This window comes from Phyllobates terribilis, unplaced genomic scaffold (genome assembly GCF_046119375.1).
Source record: "Phyllobates terribilis strain yellow unplaced genomic scaffold, ASM4611937v1 Scaffold_6__1_contigs__length_29720123, whole genome shotgun sequence".
In the NCBI taxonomy this organism is placed as follows: domain Eukaryota; kingdom Metazoa; phylum Chordata; class Amphibia; order Anura; family Dendrobatidae; genus Phyllobates; species Phyllobates terribilis.
Window position 1 is genome coordinate 15337876 of NW_027362766.1, and position 16735 is coordinate 15354610.

Consider the following 16735-nt stretch of genomic DNA (forward strand, 5'->3'; position numbering starts at 1 on the left):
AGCAGGATAATACAGAGATTTGACCTGTGGAACTGCAAAACCACATTTGTATTTCTCGGGCCTACACCAGACTATTTTCAACAGATATATTTGTGTCTGAACAATCAGGAGACACTACTGTTTTTCTTAACAGCAAAAAATTCCAAAAAGCAGGATAATACAGAGATTTGACCCGTGGAACTGCAAAACCACATTTGTATTTCTCGGGCCTACACCAGACTATTTTCAACAGATATATTTGTGTCTGAACAATCAGGAGACACTACTGTTTTTCTTTAGGGCAAAAAAAGCAAAAAAAGTAGGATAATACAGAGATTTGACCCGTGGGACTTCAAAACCTCACTTGTATTTCTCGGGCCTACACCAGACTATTTTCAACAGATATATTTGTGTCTGAACAATCAGGAGACACTACTGTTTTTCTTTACGGCAGAAAGTGCAAAAAAAGCAGGATAATACAGAGATTTGACTCGTTTAACAGCAAAACCAAACTTGTATTTCTTGGGCCTACATCAGACTATTTTCAACAGATATATTTGTGTCTGAACAATCAGGAGACACTACTGTTTTTCTTTACAGCAAAAATGCAAAAAGGCAGGATAATACAGAGATTTGATTCGTGGAACTGCAAAACCACACTTGTATTTCTCAGGCCCACACCAGACTATTTTCAACAGATATATTTGTGTCTGAACAATCAGGAGACACTACTGTTTTTCTTTACAGCAAAAAATGCAAAAAAAGCTGGAAAATACAGAGATTTGGCCCGTGGAACTGCTAAACCACACTTGTATTTCTCGGGCCTACACCAGACTATTTTCAACAGATATATTTGTGTCTGAACAATCAGGAGTCACTACTGTTTTTCTTTAGGGCAAAAAAAGCAAAAAAAGCAGGATAATACAGAGATTTGACCCGTGGAACTGCAAAACCACACTTGTATTTCTCGGGACTACACCAGACTATTTTCAACAGATTTATTTGTGTCTGAACAATAAGGAGACACTACTGTTTTTCTTTACGGCAAAAAATGTAAAAAAAAGCAGGATAATACAGAGATTTGACTCGTGGAACTGCAAAACCACACTTGTATTTCTCGGGCCTACACCAGACTATTTTCAACAGATATATTTGTGTCTGAACAATCAGGAGACACTACTGTTTTTCTTTATGGCAAAAAATGCAAAAAAGCAGGATAATACAGAGATTTGACCCGTGGACCTGCCAAACCAGACTTGTATTTCTAGGCCCACACCAGACTATTTTCAACAGATATATTTGTGTCTGAACAGTCAGGAGACGCTACTGTTTTTCTTTATGGCAAAAATGCAAAAAAGCAGGATAATGCATGGATTTGACCCTTGGAACTGCAAAACCACACTTGTATTTCTCGGGTATACCCCAGACTATTTTCACCAGATATATTTGAGTCTGAAAAATCAGGAGACACTACTGTTTTTCTTTACAGCAAAAAATGTAAAAAAGCAGGATAATACAGAGATTTGACTCGTGGAACTGCAAAACGACACTTGTATTTCTCGGGCCTACACCAGACTATTTTCAACAGATATATTTGTGTCTGAACAATCAGGAGACACTACTGTTTTTCTTTACAGCAAAAAATGCAAAAAAGCAGGATAATACAGAGATTTGACCAGTGGAACTGCAAAACCACACTTGTATTTCTCGGGCTTACACCAGACTATTTTCAACAGATATATTTGTGTCTGAACAATCAGGAGACACTACTGTTTTTCTTTAAGGTAAAAAATGCAAAAAAGCAGGATAATACAGAGATTTGACACATGGAACTGCAAAACCACACTTGTATTTCTCGGGCCTACACCAGACTATTTTCAACAGATATATTTCTGTCTGAACAATCAGGAGACACTACTGTTTTTCTTTTCGGCAAAAAAGGCAAAAAAGCAGGATAATACAGAGATTTGACCCATGGTAATGGAAAACCACACTTGTATTTCTTGGGCCTACACCAGACTATTTTCAACAGATATATTTGTGTCTGAACAATCAGGAGACACTACTGTTTTTCTTTACAGCAAAAAATGCCAAAAGAAGGATAATACAGAGATTTAACCTGTGGAACTGCAAAACCACAATTCTAGGAATCTGGCCTACACCAGACTATTTTCGACAGATATATTTGTGTCTGAACAATCAGGAGACACTACTGTTTTTCCTTACGGCAAAAAATGCAAAAAAGCAGAATAATAGAGATATTTGACCCATGGAACTGCAAAACAACACTTGTATTTTTCGGTCCTACACCAGACTATTTTCAACAGATATATTTGTGTCTGAACAATCAGGTGACACTACTGTTTTTCTTTACAGCAAAAAATGCCAAAAGAAGGATAATACAGAGATTTAACCTGTGGAACTGCAAAACCACGGTTCTAGTAATCTGGTCTACACCAGACTATTTACAACAGATGTATTTGTGTCTGAACAATCAGGAGACACTGCTGTTTTTTTTTCCGTCAAAAAATGCAAAATAGCAGGATAATACAAAAATTTGACCTGTGGAACTGCAAAACCACACTTGTGTTTCTCGTGCCTACACCAGGCTATTTTCAACACATATATTTGTGTCTGAACAATCAGGAGACACAACTGTTTTTCTTCACGGCAAAAAATGCAAAAAAGCAGGAAAATACCGAGATTTTACCCGTGGAACTGCAAAACCACACTTTTATTTCTCGGGCCTACACCAGACTATTTTCAACAGATATATTTTTGTCTGAACAATCGGGAGACACTACTGATTTTCTTTACGGCAAAAAATGCAAAAAAGCAGGATAATACAGAGATTTGACCTGTGGAACTGCAAAACCACATTTGTATTTCTCGGGCCTACACTAGACTATTTTCAACAGATATATTTGTGTCTGAACAATCAGGAGACACTACTGTTTTTCTTAACAGCAAAAAATTCCAAAAAGCTGGATAATACAGAGATTTGACCCGTGGAACTGCAAAACCACATTTGTATTTCTCGGGCCTACACTAGACTATTTTCAACAGATATATTTGTGTCTGAACAATCAGGAGACACTACTGTTTTTCTTTAGGGCAAAAAATGCAAAAAAAGTAGGATAATACAGAGATTTGACCCGTGGGACTTCAAAACCTCACTTGTATTTCTCGGGCCTACACCAGACTATTTTCAACAGATATATTTGTGTCTGAACAATCAGGAGACACTACTGTTTTTCTTTACGGCAGAAAGTGCAAAAAAAGCAGGATAATACAGAGATTTGACTCGTTTAACAGCAAAACCAAACTTGTATTTCTTGGGCATACATCAGACTATTTTCAACAGATATATTTGTGTCTGAACAATCAGGAGACACTACTGTTTTTCTTTACAGCAAAAATGCAAAAAGGCAGGATAATACAGAGATTTGATTCGTGGAACTGCAAAACCACACTTGTATTTCTCAGGCCCACACCAGACTATTTTCAACAGATATATTTGTGTCTGAACAATCAGGAGACACTACTGTTTTTCTTTACAGCAAAAAATGCAAAAAAAGCTGGAAAATACAGAGATTTGGCCCGTGGAACTGCTAAACCACACTTGTATTTCTCGGGCCTACACCAGACTATTTTCAACAGATATATTTGTGTCTGAACAATCAGGAGTCACTACTGTTTTTCTTTAGGGCAAAAAAAGCAAAAAAAGCAGGATAATACAGAGATTTGACCCGTGGAACTGCAAAACCTCAGTTCTAGGAATCTGGCCTACACCAGACTATTTTTGACAGATATATTTGTGTCTGAACAATCAGGAGACACTACTGTTTTTCCTTACGGCAAAAAATGCAAGAAAGCAGGATAGTGCAGAAATTTGACCCTTGGAACTGCAAAACCACACTTGTATTTCTTGGGCCTACACCAGACTATTTTCTCCAGATATATGTGTGTCTGAACAATCAGGACACACTACGGTTTCTCTTTACAGCAAAAAATGCAAAAAGCAGGATAATACAGAGATTTGACCCGTGGAACTGCAAAACCACACTTGTGTTTCTCGGGACTACACCAGACTATTTTCAACAGATTTATTTGTGTCTGAACAATCAGGAGACACTACTGTTTTTCTTTACGGCAAAAAATTTAAAAAAAGCAGGATAATACAGAGATTTGACTCGTGGAACTGCAAAACCACACTTGTATTTCTCGGGCCTACACCAGACTATTTTCAACAGATATATTTGTGTCTGAACAATCAGGAGACACTACTGTTTTTCTTTATGGCAAAAAATGCAAAAAAGCAGGATAATACAGAGATTTGACCCGTGGACCTGCCAAACCAGACTTGTATTTCTAGGCCCACACCAGACTATTTTCAACAGATATATTTGTGTCTGAACAATCAGGAGACACTACTGTTTTTCTTTAAGGTAAAAAATGCAATAAAGCAGGATAATACAGAGATTTGACCCATGGAACTGTAAAACCACACTTGAATTTCTTGGGCCTACACCAGACTATTTTCAACAGATATATTTTTGTCTGAACAATCGGGAGACACTACTGATTTTCTTTACGGCAAAAAATGCAAAAAAGCAGGATAATACAGAGATTTGACCAGTGGAACTGCAAAACCACATTTGTATTTCTCGGGCCTACACCAGACTATTTTCAACAGATATATTTGTGTCTGAACAATCAGGAGACACAACTGTTATTCTTCATGGCAAAAAATGCAAAAAAGCAGGACAATACAGAGATTTGACCCGTGGAACTGCAAAACCACACTTGTATTTCTTGGGCCTACACCAGACTATTTTCAACAGATATATTTGTGTCTGAAAAATCAGGAGACACAACTGTTTTTCTTCACGGCAAAAAATGCAAAAAAGCAGGAAAATACAGAGATTTGACCCGTGGAACTGCAAAACCACATTTGTATTTCTCGGGTCTACACCAGACTATTTTCAACAGATATATTTGTGTCTGAACAATCAGGAGACACTACTGTTTTTCTTTACAGCAAAAAATTCCAAAAAGCAGGATAATACAGAGATTTGACCCGTGGAACTGCAAAACCACACTTGTATTTCTCAGGCCTACACCAGACTATTTTCAACAGATATATTTGTGTCTGAACAATCAGGAGACACTACTGTTTTTCTTTAGGGCAAAAAAAGCAAAAAAAGTAGGATAATACAGAGATTTGACCCGTGGGACTTCAAAACCTCACTTGTATTTCTCGGGCCTACACCAGACTATTTTCAACAGATATATTTGTGTCTGAACAATCAGGAGACACTACTGTTTTTCTTTACGGCAGAAAGTGCAAAAAAAGCAGGATAATACAGAGATTTGACTCGTTTAACAGCAAAACCAAACTTGTATTTCTTGGGCCTACATCAGACTATTTTCAACAGATATATTTGTGTCTGAACAATCAGGAGACACTACTGTTTTTCTTTACAGCAAAAATGCAAAAAGGCAGGATAATACAGAGATTTGATTCGTGGAACTGCAAAACCACACTTGTATTTCTCAGGCCCACACCAGACTATTTTCAACAGATATATTTGTGTCTGAACAATCAGGAGACACTACTGTTTTTCTTTACAGCAAAAAATGCAAAAAAAGCTGGAAAATACAGAGATTTGGCCCGTGGAACTGCTAAACCACACTTGTATTTCTCGGGCCTACACCAGACTATTTTCAACAGATATATTTGTGTCTGAACAATCAGGAGTCACTACTGTTTTTCTTTAGGGCAAAAAAAGCAAAAAAAGCAGGATAATACAGAGATTTGACCCGTGGAACTGCAAAACCACACTTGTATTTCTCGGGACTACACCAGACTATTTTCAACAGATTTATTTGTGTCTGAACAATAAGGAGACACTACTGTTTTTCTTTACGGCAAAAAATGTAAAAAAAAGCAGGATAATACAGAGATTTGACTCGTGGAACTGCAAAACCACACTTGTATTTCTCGGGCCTACACCAGACTATTTTCAACAGATATATTTGTGTCTGAACAATCAGGAGACACTACTGTTTTTCTTTATGGCAAAAAATGCAAAAAAGCAGGATAATACAGAGATTTGACCCGTGGACCTGCCAAACCAGACTTGTATTTCTAGGCCCACACCAGACTATTTTCAACAGATATATTTGTGTCTGAACAGTCAGGAGACGCTACTGTTTTTCTTTATGGCAAAAATGCAAAAAAGCAGGATAATGCATGGATTTGACCCTTGGAACTGCAAAACCACACTTGTATTTCTCGGGTATACCCCAGACTATTTTCACCAGATATATTTGAGTCTGAAAAATCAGGAGACACTACTGTTTTTCTTTACAGCAAAAAATGTAAAAAAGCAGGATAATACAGAGATTTGACTCGTGGAACTGCAAAACGACACTTGTATTTCTCGGGCCTACACCAGACTATTTTCAACAGATATATTTGTGTCTGAACAATCAGGAGACACTACTGTTTTTCTTTACAGCAAAAAATGCAAAAAAGCAGGATAATACAGAGATTTGACCAGTGGAACTGCAAAACCACACTTGTATTTCTCGGGCTTACACCAGACTATTTTCAACAGATATATTTGTGTCTGAACAATCAGGAGACACTACTGTTTTTCTTTAAGGTAAAAAATGCAAAAAAGCAGGATAATACAGAGATTTGACACATGGAACTGCAAAACCACACTTGTATTTCTCGGGCCTACACCAGACTATTTTCAACAGATATATTTCTGTCTGAACAATCAGGAGACACTACTGTTTTTCTTTTCGGCAAAAAAGGCAAAAAAGCAGGATAATACAGAGATTTGACCCATGGTAATGGAAAACCACATTTGTATTTCTTGGGCCTACACCAGACTATTTTCAACAGATATATTTGTGTCTGAACAATCAGGAGACACTACTGTTTTTCTTTACAGCAAAAAATGCCAAAAGAAGGATAATACAGAGATTTAACCTGTGGAACTGCAAAACCACAGTTCTAGGAATCTGGCCTACACCAGACTATTTTCGACAGATATATTTGTGTCTGAACAATCAGGAGACACTACTATTTTTCCTTACGGCAAAAAATGCAAAAAAGCAGAATAATAGAGATATTTGACCCATGGAACTGCAAAACAACACTTGTATTTTTCGGTCCTACACCAGACTATTTTCAACAGATATATTTGTGTCTGAACAATCAGGTGACACTACTGTTTTTCTTTACAGCAAAAAATGCCAAAAGAAGGATAATACAGAGATTTAACCTGTGGAACTGCAAAACCACGGTTCTAGTAATCTGGTCTACACCAGACTATTTACAACAGATGTATTTGTGTCTGAACAATCAGGAGACACTGCTGTTTTTTTTTCCGTCAAAAAATGCAAAATAGCAGGATAATACAAAAATTTGACCTGTGGAACTGCAAAACCACACTTGTGTTTCTCGTGCCTACACCAGGCTATTTTCAACACATATATTTGTGTCTGAACAATCAGGAGACACAACTGTTTTTCTTCACGGCAAAAAATGCAAAAAAGCAGGAAAATACCGAGATTTTACCCGTGGAACTGCAAAACCACACTTTTATTTCTCGGGCCTACACCAGACTATTTTCAACAGATATATTTTTGTCTGAACAATCGGGAGACACTACTGATTTTCTTTACGGCAAAAAATGCAAAAAAGCAGGATAATACAGAGATTTGACCTGTGGAACTGCAAAACCACATTTGTATTTCTCGGGCCTACACTAGACTATTTTCAACAGATATATTTGTGTCTGAACAATCAGGAGACACTACTGTTTTTCTTAACAGCAAAAAATTCCAAAAAGCTGGATAATACAGAGATTTGACCCGTGGAACTGCAAAACCACATTTGTATTTCTCGGGCCTACACTAGACTATTTTCAACAGATATATTTGTGTCTGAACAATCAGGAGACACTACTGTTTTTCTTTAGGGCAAAAAATGCAAAAAAAGTAGGATAATACAGAGATTTGACCCGTGGGACTTCAAAACCTCACTTGTATTTCTCGGGCCTACACCAGACTATTTTCAACAGATATATTTGTGTCTGAACAATCAGGAGACACTACTGTTTTTCTTTACGGCAGAAAGTGCAAAAAAAGCAGGATAATACAGAGATTTGACTCGTTTAACAGCAAAACCAAACTTGTATTTCTTGGGCATACATCAGACTATTTTCAACAGATATATTTGTGTCTGAACAATCAGGAGACACTACTGTTTTTCTTTACAGCAAAAATGCAAAAAGGCAGGATAATACAGAGATTTGATTCGTGGAACTGCAAAACCACACTTGTATTTCTCAGGCCCACACCAGACTATTTTCAACAGATATATTTGTGTCTGAACAATCAGGAGACACTACTGTTTTTCTTTACAGCAAAAAATGCAAAAAAAGCTGGAAAATACAGAGATTTGGCCCGTGGAACTGCTAAACCACACTTGTATTTCTCGGGCCTACACCAGACTATTTTCAACAGATATATTTGTGTCTGAACAATCAGGAGTCACTACTGTTTTTCTTTAGGGCAAAAAAAGCAAAAAAAGCAGGATAATACAGAGATTTGACCCGTGGAACTGCAAAACCTCAGTTCTAGGAATCTGGCCTACACCAGACTATTTTTGACAGATATATTTGTGTCTGAACAATCAGGAGACACTACTGTTTTTCCTTACGGCAAAAAATGCAAGAAAGCAGGATAGTGCAGAAATTTGACCCTTGGAACTGCAAAACCACACTTGTATTTCTTGGGCCTACACCAGACTATTTTCTCCAGATATATGTGTGTCTGAACAATCAGGACACACTACGGTTTCTCTTTACAGCAAAAAATGCAAAAAGCAGGATAATACAGAGATTTGACCCGTGGAACTGCAAAACCACACTTGTATTTCTCGGGCCTACACCAGACTATTTTCAACAGATATATTTGTGTCTGAACAATCAGGAGTCACTACTGTTTTTCTTTAGGGCAAAAAAAGCAAAAAAAGCAGGATAATACAGAGATTTGACCCGTGGAACTGCAAAACCACACTTGTGTTTCTCGGGACTACACCAGACTATTTTCAACAGATTTATTTGTGTCTGAACAATCAGGAGACACTACTGTTTTTCTTTACGGCAAAAAATTTAAAAAAAGCAGGATAATACAGAGATTTGACTCGTGGAACTGCAAAACCACACTTGTATTTCTCGGGCCTACACCAGACTATTTTCAACAGATATATTTGTGTCTGAACAATCAGGAGACACTACTGTTTTTCTTTATGGCAAAAAATGCAAAAAAGCAGGATAATACAGAGATTTGACCCGTGGACCTGCCAAACCAGACTTGTATTTCTAGGCCCACACCAGACTATTTTCAACAGATATATTTGTGTCTGAACAATCAGGAGACACTACTGTTTTTCTTTAAGGTAAAAAATGCAATAAAGCAGGATAATACAGAGATTTGACCCATGGAACTGTAAAACCACACTTGAATTTCTTGGGCCTACACCAGACTATTTTCAACAGATATATTTTTGTCTGAACAATCGGGAGACACTACTGATTTTCTTTACGGCAAAAAATGCAAAAAAGCAGGATAATACAGAGATTTGACCAGTGGAACTGCAAAACCACATTTGTATTTCTCGGGCCTACACCAGACTATTTTCAACAGATATATTTGTGTCTGAACAATCAGGAGACACAACTGTTATTCTTCATGGCAAAAAATGCAAAAAAGCAGGACAATACAGAGATTTGACCCGTGGAACTGCAAAACCACACTTGTATTTCTTGGGCCTACACCAGACTATTTTCAACAGATATATTTGTGTCTGAAAAATCAGGAGACACAACTGTTTTTCTTCACGGCAAAAAATGCAAAAAAGCAGGAAAATACAGAGATTTGACCCGTGGAACTGCAAAACCACATTTGTATTTCTCGGGTCTACACCAGACTATTTTCAACAGATATATTTGTGTCTGAACAATCAGGAGACACTACTGTTTTTCTTTACAGCAAAAAATTCCAAAAAGCAGGATAATACAGAGATTTGACCCGTGGAACTGCAAAACCACACTTGTATTTCTCAGGCCTACACCAGACTATTTTCAACAGATATATTTGTGTCTGAACAATCAGGAGACACTACTGTTTTTCTTTACGGCAAAAAATGCAAAAAAAGCAGGATAAAACAGAGATTTGACTCGTGGAACAGCAAAACCAAACTTGTATTTCTTGGGCCTACACCAGACTATTTTCAACAGATATATTTGTGTCTGAACAATCAGGAGACACTACGGTTTTTCTTTACAGCAAAAATGCAAAAAGGCAGGATAATGCAGAGATTTGACTCGTGGAACTGCAAAACCACACTTGTATTTCTCGGGCCCACACCAGACTATTTTCAACAGATATATTTTTGTCTGAACAATCGGGAGACACTACTGATTTTCTTTACGGCAAAAAATGCAAAAAAGCAGGATAATACAGAGATTTGACCTGTGGAACTGCAAAACCACATGTGTATTTCTCGGGCCTACACCAGACTATTTTCAACAGATAAATTTGTGTCTGAACAATCAGGAGACACTACTGTTTTTCTTAACAGCAAAAAATTCCAAAAAGCAGGATAATACAGAGATTTGACCCGTGGAACTGCAAAACCACATTTGTATTTCTCGGGCCTACACCAGACTATTTTCAACAGATATATTTGTGTCTGAACAATCAGGAGACACTACTGTTTTTATTTAGGGCAAAAAAAGCAAAAAAAGGAGGATAATACAGAGATTTGACCCGTGGAACTGCAAAACCACACTTGTATTTCTCGGGACTACACCAGACTATTTTCAACAGATTTATTTGTGTCTGAACAATCAGGAGACACTACTGTTTTTCTTTACCGCAAAATATGTAAAAAAAAGCAGGATAATACAGAGATTTGACTCGTGAAACTGCAAAACCACACTTGTATTTCTCGGGCCTACACCAGACTATTTTCAACAGATATATTTGTGTCTGAACAATCAGGAGACACTACTGTTTTTCTTTATGGCAAAAAATGCAAAAAAGCAGGATAATACAGAGATTTGACCCGTGGACCTGCCAAACCAGACTTGTATTTCTAGGCCCACACCAGACTATTTTCAACAGATATATTTGTGTCTGAACAATCAGGAGACACTACTGTTTTTCTTTACAGCAAAAAATGCAAAAAAAGCAGGAAAATACAGAGATTTGGCCCATGGAACTGCTAAACCAAACTTGTATTTCTCGGGCCTACACCAGACTATTTTCAACAGATATATTTGTGTCTGAACAATCAGGAGACACTACTGTTTTTCCTTACGGCAAAAAATGCAAAAAAGCAGAATAATAGAGATATTTGACCCATGGAACTGCAAAACAACACTTGTATTTTTCGGTCCTACACCAGACTATTTTCAACAGATATATTTGTGTCTGAACAATCAGGTGACACTACTGTTTTTCTTTACAGCAAAAAATGCCAAAAGAAGGATAATACAGAGATTTAACCTGTGGAACTGCAAAACCACGGTTCTAGTAATCTGGTCTACACCAGACTATTTACAACAGATGTATTTGTGTCTGAACAATCAGGAGACACTGCTGTTTTTTTTTCCGTCAAAAAATGCAAAATAGCAGGATAATACAAAAATTTGACCTGTGGAACTGCAAAACCACACTTGTGTTTCTCGTGCCTACACCAGGCTATTTTCAACACATATATTTGTGTCTGAACAATCAGGAGACACAACTGTTTTTCTTCACGGCAAAAAATGCAAAAAAGCAGGAAAATACCGAGATTTTACCCGTGGAACTGCAAAACCACACTTTTATTTCTCGGGCCTACACCAGACTATTTTCAACAGATATATTTTTGTCTGAACAATCGGGAGACACTACTGATTTTCTTTACGGCAAAAAATGCAAAAAAGCAGGATAATACAGAGATTTGACCTGTGGAACTGCAAAACCACATTTGTATTTCTCGGGCCTACACTAGACTATTTTCAACAGATATATTTGTGTCTGAACAATCAGGAGACACTACTGTTTTTCTTAACAGCAAAAAATTCCAAAAAGCTGGATAATACAGAGATTTGACCCGTGGAACTGCAAAACCACATTTGTATTTCTCGGGCCTACACTAGACTATTTTCAACAGATATATTTGTGTCTGAACAATCAGGAGACACTACTGTTTTTCTTTAGGGCAAAAAATGCAAAAAAAGTAGGATAATACAGAGATTTGACCCGTGGGACTTCAAAACCTCACTTGTATTTCTCGGGCCTACACCAGACTATTTTCAACAGATATATTTGTGTCTGAACAATCAGGAGACACTACTGTTTTTCTTTACGGCAGAAAGTGCAAAAAAAGCAGGATAATACAGAGATTTGACTCGTTTAACAGCAAAACCAAACTTGTATTTCTTGGGCATACATCAGACTATTTTCAACAGATATATTTGTGTCTGAACAATCAGGAGACACTACTGTTTTTCTTTACAGCAAAAATGCAAAAAGGCAGGATAATACAGAGATTTGATTCGTGGAACTGCAAAACCACACTTGTATTTCTCAGGCCCACACCAGACTATTTTCAACAGATATATTTGTGTCTGAACAATCAGGAGACACTACTGTTTTTCTTTACAGCAAAAAATGCAAAAAAAGCTGGAAAATACAGAGATTTGGCCCGTGGAACTGCTAAACCACACTTGTATTTCTCGGGCCTACACCAGACTATTTTCAACAGATATATTTGTGTCTGAACAATCAGGAGTCACTACTGTTTTTCTTTAGGGCAAAAAAAGCAAAAAAAGCAGGATAATACAGAGATTTGACCCGTGGAACTGCAAAACCTCAGTTCTAGGAATCTGGCCTACACCAGACTATTTTTGACAGATATATTTGTGTCTGAACAATCAGGAGACACTACTGTTTTTCCTTACGGCAAAAAATGCAAGAAAGCAGGATAGTGCAGAAATTTGACCCTTGGAACTGCAAAACCACACTTGTATTTCTTGGGCCTACACCAGACTATTTTCTCCAGATATATGTGTGTCTGAACAATCAGGACACACTACGGTTTCTCTTTACAGCAAAAAATGCAAAAAGCAGGATAATACAGAGATTTGACCCGTGGAACTGCAAAACCACACTTGTATTTCTCGGGCCTACACCAGACTATTTTCAACAGATATATTTGTGTCTGAACAATCAGGAGTCACTACTGTTTTTCTTTAGGGCAAAAAAAGCAAAAAAAGCAGGATAATACAGAGATTTGACCCGTGGAACTGCAAAACCACACTTGTGTTTCTCGGGACTACACCAGACTATTTTCAACAGATTTATTTGTGTCTGAACAATCAGGAGACACTACTGTTTTTCTTTACGGCAAAAAATTTAAAAAAAGCAGGATAATACAGAGATTTGACTCGTGGAACTGCAAAACCACACTTGTATTTCTCGGGCCTACACCAGACTATTTTCAACAGATATATTTGTGTCTGAACAATCAGGAGACACTACTGTTTTTCTTTATGGCAAAAAATGCAAAAAAGCAGGATAATACAGAGATTTGACCCGTGGACCTGCCAAACCAGACTTGTATTTCTAGGCCCACACCAGACTATTTTCAACAGATATATTTGTGTCTGAACAATCAGGAGACACTACTGTTTTTCTTTAAGGTAAAAAATGCAATAAAGCAGGATAATACAGAGATTTGACCCATGGAACTGTAAAACCACACTTGAATTTCTTGGGCCTACACCAGACTATTTTCAACAGATATATTTTTGTCTGAACAATCGGGAGACACTACTGATTTTCTTTACGGCAAAAAATGCAAAAAAGCAGGATAATACAGAGATTTGACCAGTGGAACTGCAAAACCACATTTGTATTTCTCGGGCCTACACCAGACTATTTTCAACAGATATATTTGTGTCTGAACAATCAGGAGACACAACTGTTATTCTTCATGGCAAAAAATGCAAAAAAGCAGGACAATACAGAGATTTGACCCGTGGAACTGCAAAACCACACTTGTATTTCTTGGGCCTACACCAGACTATTTTCAACAGATATATTTGTGTCTGAAAAATCAGGAGACACAACTGTTTTTCTTCACGGCAAAAAATGCAAAAAAGCAGGAAAATACAGAGATTTGACCCGTGGAACTGCAAAACCACATTTGTATTTCTCGGGTCTACACCAGACTATTTTCAACAGATATATTTGTGTCTGAACAATCAGGAGACACTACTGTTTTTCTTTACAGCAAAAAATTCCAAAAAGCAGGATAATACAGAGATTTGACCCGTGGAACTGCAAAACCACACTTGTATTTCTCAGGCCTACACCAGACTATTTTCAACAGATATATTTGTGTCTGAACAATCAGGAGACACTACTGTTTTTCTTTACGGCAAAAAATGCAAAAAAAGCAGGATAAAACAGAGATTTGACTCGTGGAACAGCAAAACCAAACTTGTATTTCTTGGGCCTACACCAGACTATTTTCAACAGATATATTTGTGTCTGAACAATCAGGAGACACTACGGTTTTTCTTTACAGCAAAAATGCAAAAAGGCAGGATAATGCAGAGATTTGACTCGTGGAACTGCAAAACCACACTTGTATTTCTCGGGCCCACACCAGACTATTTTCAACAGATATATTTTTGTCTGAACAATCGGGAGACACTACTGATTTTCTTTACGGCAAAAAATGCAAAAAAGCAGGATAATACAGAGATTTGACCTGTGGAACTGCAAAACCACATGTGTATTTCTCGGGCCTACACCAGACTATTTTCAACAGATAAATTTGTGTCTGAACAATCAGGAGACACTACTGTTTTTCTTAACAGCAAAAAATTCCAAAAAGCAGGATAATACAGAGATTTGACCCGTGGAACTGCAAAACCACATTTGTATTTCTCGGGCCTACACCAGACTATTTTCAACAGATATATTTGTGTCTGAACAATCAGGAGACACTACTGTTTTTATTTAGGGCAAAAAAAGCAAAAAAAGGAGGATAATACAGAGATTTGACCCGTGGAACTGCAAAACCACACTTGTATTTCTCGGGACTACACCAGACTATTTTCAACAGATTTATTTGTGTCTGAACAATCAGGAGACACTACTGTTTTTCTTTACGGCAAAAAATGTAAAAAAAAGCAGGATAATACAGAGATTTGACTCGTGAAACTGCAAAACCACACTTGTATTTCTCGGGCCTACACCAGACTATTTTCAACAGATATATTTGTGTCTGAACAATCAGGAGACACTACTGTTTTTCTTTATGGCAAAAAATGCAAAAAAGCAGGATAATACAGAGATTTGACCCGTGGACCTGCCAAACCAGACTTGTATTTCTAGGCCCACACCAGACTATTTTCAACAGATATATTTGTGTCTGAACAATCAGGAGACACTACTGTTTTTCTTTACAGCAAAAAATGCAAAAAAAGCAGGAAAATACAGAGATTTGGCCCATGGAACTGCTAAACCAAACTTGTATTTCTCGGGCCTACACCAGACTATTTTCAACAGATATATTTGTGTCTGAACAATCAGGAGTCACTACTGTTTTTCTTTAGGGCAAAAAAAGCAAAAAAAGCAGGATAATACAGAGATTTGACCCGTGGAACTGCAAAACCACACTTGTATTTCTCGGGACTACACCAGACTATTTTCAACAGATTTATTTGTGTCTGAACAATCAGGAGACACTACTGTTTTTCTTTACGGCAAAAAGTGCAAAAAAAGCAGGATAATACAGAGATTTGACTCGTGGAACTGCAAAACCACACTTGTATTTCTCGGGCCTACACCAGACTATTTTCAACAGATATATTTGTGTCTGAACAATCAGGAAACACTACTGTTTTTCTTTATGGCAAAAAATACAAAACAGCAGGATAATAAGGAGATTTGACCCGTGGAACTGCAAAACCACAGTTGTATTTCTCGGGCCTACATCAGACTATTTTCAACAGATATATTTGTGTCTGAACAATCTGGAGACACTACTGTTTTTCTTTAGGGCAAAAAATGCCAAAAGGAGTATAATACATAGATTTGACCTTTGGAACTTCAAAACCACAGTTCTAGTAATCTTGCCTACACTAGACTATTTTCAACAGATGTATTTGTGTCTGAACAATCAAGCGACACTACTGTTTTTTTTACAGCAAAAACTGCAAAAAAGCAGGATAATACAAAGATTTGACCTGTTTAACTGCAAAACCACACTTGTATTTCTCGGGCCTACACCAGACTATTTTCAACAGATATATTTGTGTCTGAACAATCAGGAAACACTACTATTTTTCTTTACAGCAAAAAATACAAAAAAGCAGGATAATACGGAGATTTGAACCGTGGAACTGCAAAACCACAGTTGTATTTCTCGGGCCTACATCAGACTAATTTCAACAGATATATTTGTGTCTGAACAATCTGGAGAACCTACTGTTTTTCTTAACAGCAAAAAATGCAAAAAAGCAGGATAATACAGAGATTTGACCCATGGAACTGCAAAACCACACTTCTAATTCTCGGGCCTTCACCAGACTATTTTCAACAGATATATTTGTGTCTAAACAATCTGGAGACACTACTGTTTTTCTTTACGACAAAAAATGCC